This window comes from Babylonia areolata, chromosome 20, assembly GCF_041734735.1.
Source record: "Babylonia areolata isolate BAREFJ2019XMU chromosome 20, ASM4173473v1, whole genome shotgun sequence".
NCBI lineage: Eukaryota > Metazoa > Mollusca > Gastropoda > Neogastropoda > Buccinidae > Babylonia > Babylonia areolata.
Window position 1 is genome coordinate 40666631 of NC_134895.1, and position 11341 is coordinate 40677971.

Genomic DNA, 11341 nt, shown 5'->3' on the forward strand with positions numbered 1-11341 from the left:
GAAATGACGGGTATTCATCCCTGACGGGTATTCATCCGTGACCGATCTCTCTCTCTCTCTCTGTGTGTGTGTGTGTGTGTGTGTGTGTGTGTGTGTGTGTGAATCTCTCTCAGTGTGTATATGTGCGTGCGTACGTGTGTGACCGCGTGGATGCATGTGTGTGCATGTATTTATGCGTGTGTGTAGGTGTGTGTGTGTGTGTGTGTGTGTGTGTGTGTGTGTGTGTGTGCTCTTACTGCTTGAGCTCGCGCGCACGTGTAATGAGCGCGCGCGTGTGTGTGTGGACCATTTTACCCTGAAACCACACTGGACAAGCATGGGGTTTCACGCGTGAGTGCATTTTTCGGGTGGGGAGCTAGGGTGATGTCAAACACAACACCTCAAGGCTGCTCACTACCCAGTTTTTAATCTTCCAGCCCCCTGCCCTCTCCCCTCCTCACCCTCCTACACACACAAACACACACACACACACACCACCCCCTCCCCTATTCTGTCACTGCCACCCTCCTACTTCCAGATGACCTAGTTACGGAATCTCATAAATGTCAAAAGCAGTAATGACATTTTTATTGTTGTTGTTCTTTTTTTTTTTTTTTCCTTTTTCTTTATCAAGATCACGCGTTTTCTATTCATTCTTTCATCAGTTCATCTCCCATTCGTGTTTTGTGTTCACTGACGCACGAATATGTATTGGCTGATTGTGCACCAGTTGTGTACAACGTTTGGAAAGAAAAAAAAAAAGAAAAAAAGAAGAAGAAAAAAGAAAAAAAAAAAGAAAAAAAAAAAAAAGAAAAAAAGAAAAAAAAAAGAAAGACACACAACACATTGCGTGTTTTCACATTGACGGGGATTCATTTGGTTATTTCGGTGGAATCCTTCAGATAGACTGGATAGAACGACTGGATTTCTCACTAACAGGACTGCCGCATTGGCGCCCTTTATATAATAAGTAACCTAACTTGCGCTGGCCAAGAGGTAGTGAATTCAAACTCAGCACTGACTTGGATATCAACTGGCACTGGCTGTGAGAGATCAGAACGCTCGTCATTGGCTGCAGGATTCCAGACAATGAGTGACAGTGTGCGGGTCGACTCCCAGCTAGTCGACGAGAGTTCACCGTGGATCCTAGGGGTGATATAATCTTCTTCTTCTTCTTCTCCTCCGTTTTCTTCTCGTTCTTCTTCTTCTTCCTCCTCCTCCTCCTCCTTCTTCTTCTCCTCCTCCCCCTCCTTCTTCTTCTTCTTCTCCTCCTCCTCCTTCTTCTTCTCCTCCTCCCCCTTCTTCTTCCTCCGTCTTCCTCCTCCTGTGCCCGCGGGTCCCAACCATGTCAGAGATAACTTGTCTGAAGGCAAAATGAATTTTGTCTTGAATACGACCCCTGGAGGGGAGTGCTGGCCTACAGTTGACTGTTATGCTAGGCAAAAGTTTCAATGGAGTGGTGGCTTAAAGTTAACTAGAGTGTTGGCCTATAATTTACTAAAGTGGTGGACTACAGTTTACTGGAATGTGGCCTTTAGTTTACTAAAATGGTGGCCCATAGTTTACTGAAATAGCGGCTTGTAGGTTACAGGAATGCTGGCCTTGAGTGGCCATCTATAGTTTACTGGAGTGATGGACTATAGTTTACTAGAGTGGTGGCCTGGAGTTTCCTGGAATAGCGGCCTATAGGTTACAGGAATGCTGGCCTATAGTTTACTTGAGTGGCCGTCTATAGTTTACTGGAGTGATGGACTATAGTTTACTAGAGTGGAGGCCTGGAGTTTACTGGAATAGCGGCCTATAGGTTACAGGAATGCTGGACTATAGTTTACATGAGTGGCCGTCTATAGTTTACTGGAGTGATGGACTATAGTTTACTAGAGTGGTGGCCTGGAGTTTACTGGAATAGCGGCCTATAGGTTACAGGAATGCTGGCCTATAGTTTACCTGAGTGATGGACTATAGTTTACTTGAGAGTCCGTCAAAAGTTAATTGGAGTGCTGGCCTATAGTCTACTGGAAGGCTGGCCTAGAGTTTACTCAAGGGCTGGCCTATAGCTTACAAGAACGGAGGTCTATAATTCACTGGCGTACTGGCCTACAGTTTATTGGAGTGTTGTCCCATAGTTCACCAGAGTGATGACCTATAGTTCACTAGAATGGTGGCCTGGACTTCACTTGAGAATGACCGAGAATTTATAGGAGTGATTGCCTGGTAAATGAGGGGAAAAAGATCCTTTCTTTGCCATGAGTAATTCATTAACTCTCTCCATACGAACGGCGAAAGAGACGACGTTAACAGCGTTTCACCCCAATTACCATCATCAAAATATTGCAAGTGGAAGGCTCTTATACTGAAGAGGTGAATGTTGACAAAGAATACCACAATTCTGACGACGGAAGCTAAAGGTTGGGTCATTCAGACACCCACTGGACATCCGAGGGGTCTGTGTAGAGGAGAAGAGAGGACTGGCCGTACTGAGTGAGTTAAAAATGTTTCAGCTGAGTGAGGTCCGTTTAATAAACACTATTTCCCCAAGGTATGATTGATGGTCTGTTACATGGCAGAAACTGCTACTCCTGTGTGCATCAATATATAAACCATCCGTGTGTGACAGTGACTTATTTACCACCGATGCGTCCAATTTCAGGATGACGTTTAATTTGCAATTTGATATATACATACATATTATTAAAACAACAACGTAATAGTGAAATACATGAGGAAACGTTTATTGCTTCTTGCCCCCCCCCCCCCAACCCTCCCCCTCCCTCTCCCCTGCCAACAGTGCACTGTCATTATATTTGCATGTGTGAAGCTTCTTCTTCTGCATGTAAAATTTTCAAGTGAAATTTGGTGTTCACGGAAAGAATTGTTCTGAGAGAAAATGAAATTGTTAAAGTTCCTTCCTTTCGTATAGTGACCATAATCACATTTTGATAATTCTGTCACTGTATGGCGGATATGCAGGAAAAGGCAACAACTCTTGAAAAAAATAAACGATAAAACGAAGAAGAAGATCCAATAGATCCTTTGGCAATTTTTTTTTGTATCCCCATGTAATCTCCCTGAAAAGATTCTTCTTGTTAGAAAACTGACAGTGGCACACACACACACACACACACACACACACACACACACACACACACACAGACATACACAGACACACACACACACACACACACACACACACACACACACACACACGCACACACACAGACACACACGCACACACAGACACACACGCACAGACACACACAGACACACACAGACAAACACACAGACATACATACAGACAGACAGACAGACAGACACACACACACACACACACGCGCGCGCGCGCGCACACACACACACAAACACACACACACACCACACACAGAGACACACAAAAAACATACACACACAGACACAGCACACACACACGCACGCACATACACACCACACACACACACACACACACACACACACCACACACAACATACACACACACACACACACAAACCACACACACACGCAAACATACACACACACACAGAGACGCATACACACACACACACACAGACACACACAGACACACAAACACAGACAGGCAGACAGACAGACAGACAGACAGACACACACACACACACACACACACACTTGCACGAACGCGCTCGCAATCAAAGCAACATATTTGTTTAATTACCATGTGGTTTTTCGTTTTGTTTTTGTTTTGTTGTTGTTCTTTGTGCAGTTTCAGTTTCAGTTTCAGTTGCTCAAGGAGGCGTCACTGCGTTCGGACAAACCATATACGCTACACCACATCTGCCAAGCAGATGCCTGACCAGCAGCGTAACCCAACGCGCTTAGTCAGGCCTTGAGAAAAAACACACAAAAAAACAAAAAAACAACAAAAAAAAACAACAACAACCCCCCCCCCAAAAAAAAAACAACAACAGGGGAATAAATAATAGATAAGCTTACATAAATAAATAAATAAATGGATAATAATTATAATATAGAAAAAGGTAGTAGTAATAATAATAGTAATACTAATAAAATGATTTAATAAATAAATAAATAAATAAATAGATAAAAAAAAAAAAAAAAAAAAAATAAATAAGACAACAATGGTGATAAATAAGCGAATAAATGTAAAACATGAAGACACACATTCACACCCACACCCACACCCACACATGCACAACAGAAATCCACCAAACATGCAGTTTTGTGCACAAACTTGAACACTCTTTTCAATAGTACTCAGTCTGGCGTGGGGTTACATACGCTTATGTTGTGTAAATCATATTCACTCGTGAACCACATTCTATAGTATGTTCTCTCTCTATATATTCTATATATTATTCTATAGTATGATACTGTATGCCTTCAACTGTGATTATTGCATACAAACGACTGTGATAACTGTATGTGTGGGTCAAACGTTCGAGCTTTTTTTTTTTTTTTTTTTTTTTTTTGTTAGTTTTTTTTTTCTTTTAAAGCTTTTTGTCTATTATATGGTGTATTGAATGAATGTGATCCTTACGTGTTGTTTGTGTGTGTTTTTTTCACTACACAGTTACTTCTGTTTTGAGAAAATATAGTATTCTGTATTTGTTAGCATTTTTGTTTTTGCTTGACTGTCTTGTGTGTGTGTGTGTGTGTGTGTGTGTGTGTGTGTGTGTGTGTGTGTGTGTGTGTGTGTGTGTGTGTGTGTGTGTGTTGTTGTTGTTGTTTTTGCTTGACTGTCTTGTGTGTGTGTGTGTGTGTGCGTGTGTGTGTATGTGTGTGTGTGTTGTTGTTGTTGTTTTTGCTTGACTGTCTTCTTGTGTGTGTGTGTGTGTGTGTGTGTGTGTGTGTGTGTGTGTGTGTGTGTGTGTGTGTGTGTGTGTGTGTGTGTGTGTGTTGTTGTTGTTGTTTTTGCTTGACTGTCTTCTTGTGTGTGTGTGTGTGTGTGTGTGTGTGTGTGTGTGTGTGTGTGTTGTTGTTGTTGTTGTTGTTTTTGCTTGACTGTCTTCTTGTGTGTGTGTGTGTGTGTGTGTGTGTGTGTGTGTGTGTGTGTTGTTGTTGTTGTTGTTGTTGTTTTTGCTTGACTGTCTTGTGTGTGTGTGTGTGTGTGTGTGTGTGTGTGTGTGTGTGTGTGTGTGTGTGTGTGTGTGTGTGTGTGTGTGTATGTTATGATGATTTTTTTCACGATGATTTTTTTCCTCTTCCCCCCCCCTTTTTATTGCTAGTATAAGTGCACACGTTAAGATATATACAAATGAGACAATTTAAGTGGTATGGACATCTTATCTCATATTTGATAACTTACAAACATGATATATACACTTATTCGCATTTGTATTGCTTGGAATACTATACATATTTGTCACTTTATTTTGCTTTCATCGTGTTTTCATCCTTTTTGACATGCCCCCCCCCCCTTTCTTTTATACGTATTTGTGTCAATTGTCTATGTTATGAAAATGGAAATTAAAAACATGTTTTAAAAAAGAACGAAAAAGTACTCTGTATTCTGTGCTCAGCGTTCTTACAGAAGAGCAGCCGAACTATCAAAACTGTGTGCTGTTCTGCGGAAGATTGTTAATGGATGAACGAATGGACGAATTAATTAATCAGTTATCAATATTAACCAATTAGTTAATTAACGACCAATTGATTCGTTGATTAATCAGTTGTAAATAAATAAATAAATGAATAAATAGATAAACTCAATTTATTCAGTAGTCAATCGATTAACGAGGTTTAAAAAAAAAGCCCATTTATCTATCTACTAATGTAATAAATCAATTAATTATTCAATGAATGAATGAGTTTATTTATTCAATTATCTAGTTATGAAATAAATTAAGGAATTTAAGGAATTCATTATCAATAAATCTATTTAGTTTTTTTTTAATCCATTTATTTATTTATCTATTCATTCATTGATTCGTTCATTGATTGATTGATTCATTCATTTATGTCTTCATTCATTCATTCATTCATTTACTCGTTCATTGCTTTTCAGTGTCGCCTGTTTAATCAACAAACGTGTCAGCATTTCTTCTTCTTCTTCTTCTTCTTTTTTTTTACGTGTATGACCGTTTTTACCCCCACCCCACCCCCGTCCCCCAACCACCCCCCCCCCAAGCCATGTAGGCAGCCATACTCCGTTTTCGGGGTGGGTGGGTTGTGCATGCTGGGCATGGAGATAATGAAATTAATATCCTTCTCTCTTGCGCCTGGTGTGTCTTCTTCACAGTCCACGGGCACTGACGGCCACACGGAAGTCACCATGGAGTTGACAGTCACTCCCAACTCCTGCACAAAGAATGACGAAGAACAACTCGACGACATCCTCAAGGGTGACGGGAAAGGCGATATCGCCGACGATGACGACGACGATGACGACGACGATGATGATGACGACGACGAGCTTCCGCCAGCCCGGTTGTCCTCGCTGTGTTGCCTGTACCGGGGCATCTACTGTGTCCGCCGTTTGATGGCTGAGAACTGGGTGGCGGTGAAGAGAGGGGGTCTGCTTCTGCTCCTCCTGGCTTACCTTGGCTACTTTGGTTACTGTATGTATTACAGGTCGGTGGGTTTGAGATGTTGTTGTTGCCGCTGTTGTTGTTGTTGTTGTTGTTGCAGGGTTTTTTTTTCTTTCTTCTTCCCCCCCCTCCCCCCCCAAGATGAAGAGGGAGGAGGATGAGCATGATGATGATGATGATGATGATGATGATGACGATGCTACTAGGGAGGTCCATTTAGGTTTGGGGCTACATGACAAGGCTGTAACTCTACGCTTTCTGTCATTAATGATGACCCGGCTTCAAGCAGGCCCTTGAGATACAGACACGTGGCAGTGTTTGGTCAGGAAATCAGAGCAACACAACACACCCAAAGACACAGAGCAGTACACACATAAAGACACAGAGCAACACACACACACAAAGACACAGAGCAACACACACACACAAAGACACAGAGCAACACACACACAAAGACACAGAGCAACACACACAAAGACACAGAGCAACACAAAGACACAGAGCAACACACACACACAAAGACACAGAGCAACACACACACAAAGACACAGAGCAACACACACAAAGACACAGAGCAACACACACAAAGACACAGAGCAACACACACAAAGACACAGAGCAACACAAAGACACAGAGCAACACACACACACAAAGACACAGAGCAACACACACACAAAGACACAGAGCAACACACACACACACAAAGACACAGAGCAACACACACACAAAGACACAGAGCAACACACACACACAAAGACACAGACCAACACACACACAAAGACACAGAGCAACACACACACAAAGACACAGACCAACACACACACAAAGACACAGACCAACACACACACAAAGACACAGACCAACACACACACAAAGACACAGAGCAACACACACACAAAGACACAGAGCAACACACACAAAGACACACACAAAGACACAGAGCAACACACACACAAAGACACAGAGCAACACACACACAAAGACACAGAGCAACACACACACAAAGACACAGACCAACACACACAAAGACACAGAGCAACACACACACAAAGACACAGACCAACACACACACAAAGACACAGAGCAACACACACACAAAGACACAGAGCAACACACACAAAGACACAGAGCAACACACACACAAAGACACAGAGCAACACACACACACAAAGACACAGAGCAACACACACACACACACAAAGACACAGAGCAACACACACAAAGACACTTCCGTGAAGTGGATGATACTCGACTGTGTGGTCCCAGTCTTCCCATTTAAGCCCACAGCACACTCCACTCTGGGTAGGAGCCGGCCTCGGGCCGAAGAACCCCCCCCCCACCCCCCCACTCCGCTGGGATTCGAACCCGCGTCCTCCCAGCCATTATTCCGCGACTCTGACCGCTTCACCACGGCGGCTGGTGGTTGTTGTAGCTGTTGTTGTTTGTGTTGTTGGTGGCGAGAGAGAGAGAGAGAGAGAGAGAGAGAGAGAGAGGGGGGGGGGGGGGGGGGGGGAGGGGAAGAGAAATATGTCATCAGTATCGACAACCGGATGACTAAAGCTACACATTGTTGCTATCATCAAATCCACGACAGTTGTAATTAATACTAAAATGACTACTGAGAAAGAGAGAGAGAGAGAGAGAGAGAGAGAGAGAGAGAGAGAGACAGACAGACAGACAGACAGACAGACAGACAGACAGACAGACAGACAGAGACAGAGGCAGAGAGAGATACGGATACGGATGTAGATAGATAGACAGACAGATAGACAGGCAGACAGAGAGAGATATGGATGATTTATTCAATAAGGCCATGGCCCCTCATGAAGGGAGTACAGTGAACAATAATCCACAACAATAAAGGCATACTACCAACAATACACGTCAGTGAATGTTCAACTACAAGCTGAGAATACACAACAAATAATAATTGACTACATAATGCATTGCGTGTTTTAAACGCTTTATACAAGTAAACAGCAAACTATTTTATAATGGTTTCGTTTGTCGATGACATCAGCAAAACAAGTCCAAATGAAGTTGGGCGTGTGTAATATTTTTGTGGAATTAAATCAAAGGTCTTCCAAAACAGGGCAGCGCAACACAAAGTGAAGTTCAATTTCTTCAGTACATCTACATAATGGACGAATAAGATCACAAACACTGAACTTACGATAACGAAGACAATGCAGTAAGATGTCGGAAATCCCTCATCTGAACCTCGTTGTAATGTATTTTAAATGCCTATCCATTTTCATTGATAGATACGTTGGAATAGAATGCATATAACTGAACTGCTTGTAAAACCTGAAACGATCGCTTTCTTCAACATGATATGACCATTCTTGCCATCTACAATCAATTCATCTTGTACGAAGCACGCGAATAAATCCATTTATGTCACCTACCCCCTGCTGCAGTCAAGCATAACCAAACCCCAGTTCATTTGATCTAGCCCTAACTTTTGACACCCAGTTTACCTTACCCCTAGAGTCCAGATCGTATAACATGTTAAAAGCTTTTTTCGGAAGCCTTGTCTCTTCCATTTGTGTTATTCCAACCAATAACTAATACATCTTCTGCGGAATTGAGATAGATTGGATACCTATTCGTCTCACCATAAATTAAGTCATTTGGTGTTTTCATGGTGACTCCAATAAACTTTTTTTTTAATTTTTTTTTTTAGAGCAAATAGATAGACATTCTCACAGCAAGCAGCAGCATTAAAAAGACCCCAAATCTCCGCTCCATACTGAACAATGGGCTGTACTAATAAATTGTGCACCGTGCTTCCCATTTCTGACAATTTCTGAAGTTAGTTCATTGATTTAAAAAAAGAGAGAAAAGAAGAGGACTGCAGACATCACCTTGTTTCACACCAGAAGCGCATTGAATATAATCTGTCATCTTATCTCCACATCTAACCCTAGCTTTCACACAGACATACATGCTCATTATACATTTATTTCAACAGCTTGCCACTGAAAGAATAGGCCAGAGAGAGAGAGAGAGAGAGAGAGAGAGAGAGAGAGAGAGAGACGTAGACGTAGACCCTTTATTCATATAGGCCATAGCCCCTTAGAAGAGGGTACACATGGAATTGACATTAGGTCGCATATTAATACAAGGAAAAAAACAACAACGTTACACAGGCACTGCGTTGTTTAAAGGCTCTATGCAAATATAAGGCAAAATGTTGTACAATAGTTTCGTTCGTAGACGACAATAACAAAATGAGTTTAAATAAACAAGGCTGTCTATAAAATTTGAGTGGAATTAATTGTTCTCGGATATTTCTCAAAGCTGGACAACTAAGCACAAAATGGACCTCATCTTCAGTTGATTCTTTGCATAGTGGGCATAACAAATTACAAATGTTTGACTGCCTATAACGATACTGATGAGTAAAAACATCAGAGACACCGAATCTAAATTTCTTCATTAAATACTTCAAACCACTAGCAGTATGCATACGCATATAAATTGGAACACTATGCAAATTATTGATCATTCTGTAGAACAAGAACAAGAAGAACAAAACTTTAATCTCCAGGCCTCTGGCCCCTAGAAAGAGGTCAAAAGTACACAATATGGTGATCATTCAGCCACAACAAAATGTAAAATACGTACTAACTTAACCTGTAGAACAAAAGTGCTTCTCGTGCATAGTAAATTAATTCCAACTTTCATCATTGTTGTCACAGAATTCCTGTCGTATCTTCAGGGCATTAAATATATAAATGCAGAGTTTACGAATACTGTAAACAGAACCATTCTTCACCAAGTGAACATACGATTGACCTTCAGAGTTCAGATGTTTTTGCCGCAGGTTATTGTAAAGGACACAATTGTTTATAAAATGGTTTTCATCTTCGATCACATTACAACGTTTACATGCGTAATTTGAATTACATTTGAATGTTCTTCTAAAAAAGATCATTCTGTAGAGAGAGAGAGAGAGAGAGAGAGAGAGAGAGAGAGAGAGAGAGAGAGAGAGAGAGAGAGAGAGAGAGAGAGAGAGCTGACAGACAAGAAATGGCAGTCGGATAAAGGTAACTGCTGAGAGAAGGAGGAGAGTGAGTCCGAAGGACTGAGAGAATGTGACAGTTAGACAGCCAGACACACAGCTACAGACAGACAGATACAAAACATGAAAGGAGTCATATTTTTTCCACCAAATATTTCGTGTGTGTGTGTGTGTGTGTGTGTGTGTGTGTGTGTGTGTGTGTGTGTGTGTGTGTGATTTGAATGACAAGGCATGTTCATATATTCATTAATCTGCGGACGTTGGGCCCCAAAACGAAGAAAACATTCATTCTTATATTTGACAGTTCAGTCAATGAATAATTTATTCAATTTATTTATTTATTTTTTTATCTGTGTATACCTCTTGCGGTGTTTATCCCCTTTCTCTCCAAACACACACACACACACACACACACACACACACAAACCCACAAAAAACAAACAAACAAACAAAACAACACAACAACAACAACTACAAAACAAAACAAAGCGCAACAGAGACTTTTTGTCAGTGCAAGAGTTCCAATGTCAGTCCCGCATGTCCTCAAATGTTGACTGTCAGTCTGATTTGAAAGCAAACCTAGTTTCGGGTGTTTAGGTCGCTCCCAAAACGCAACTGTGCAGTAACTCAACACCTCGTCTACATTAACAAATTTACTGCCCATTATAGCAGTCTAGTTTGTCGGGCAGCAGCACTTTTGCGCATGCCCCACACATGCGTCAGAGTTTGTATTTTGCATCGACGAATACGTCGTCCCAACGGGGTAGGAGTATTCATTGAATGTAGTTTTCACCTTTCACGACGCTGCTTGCA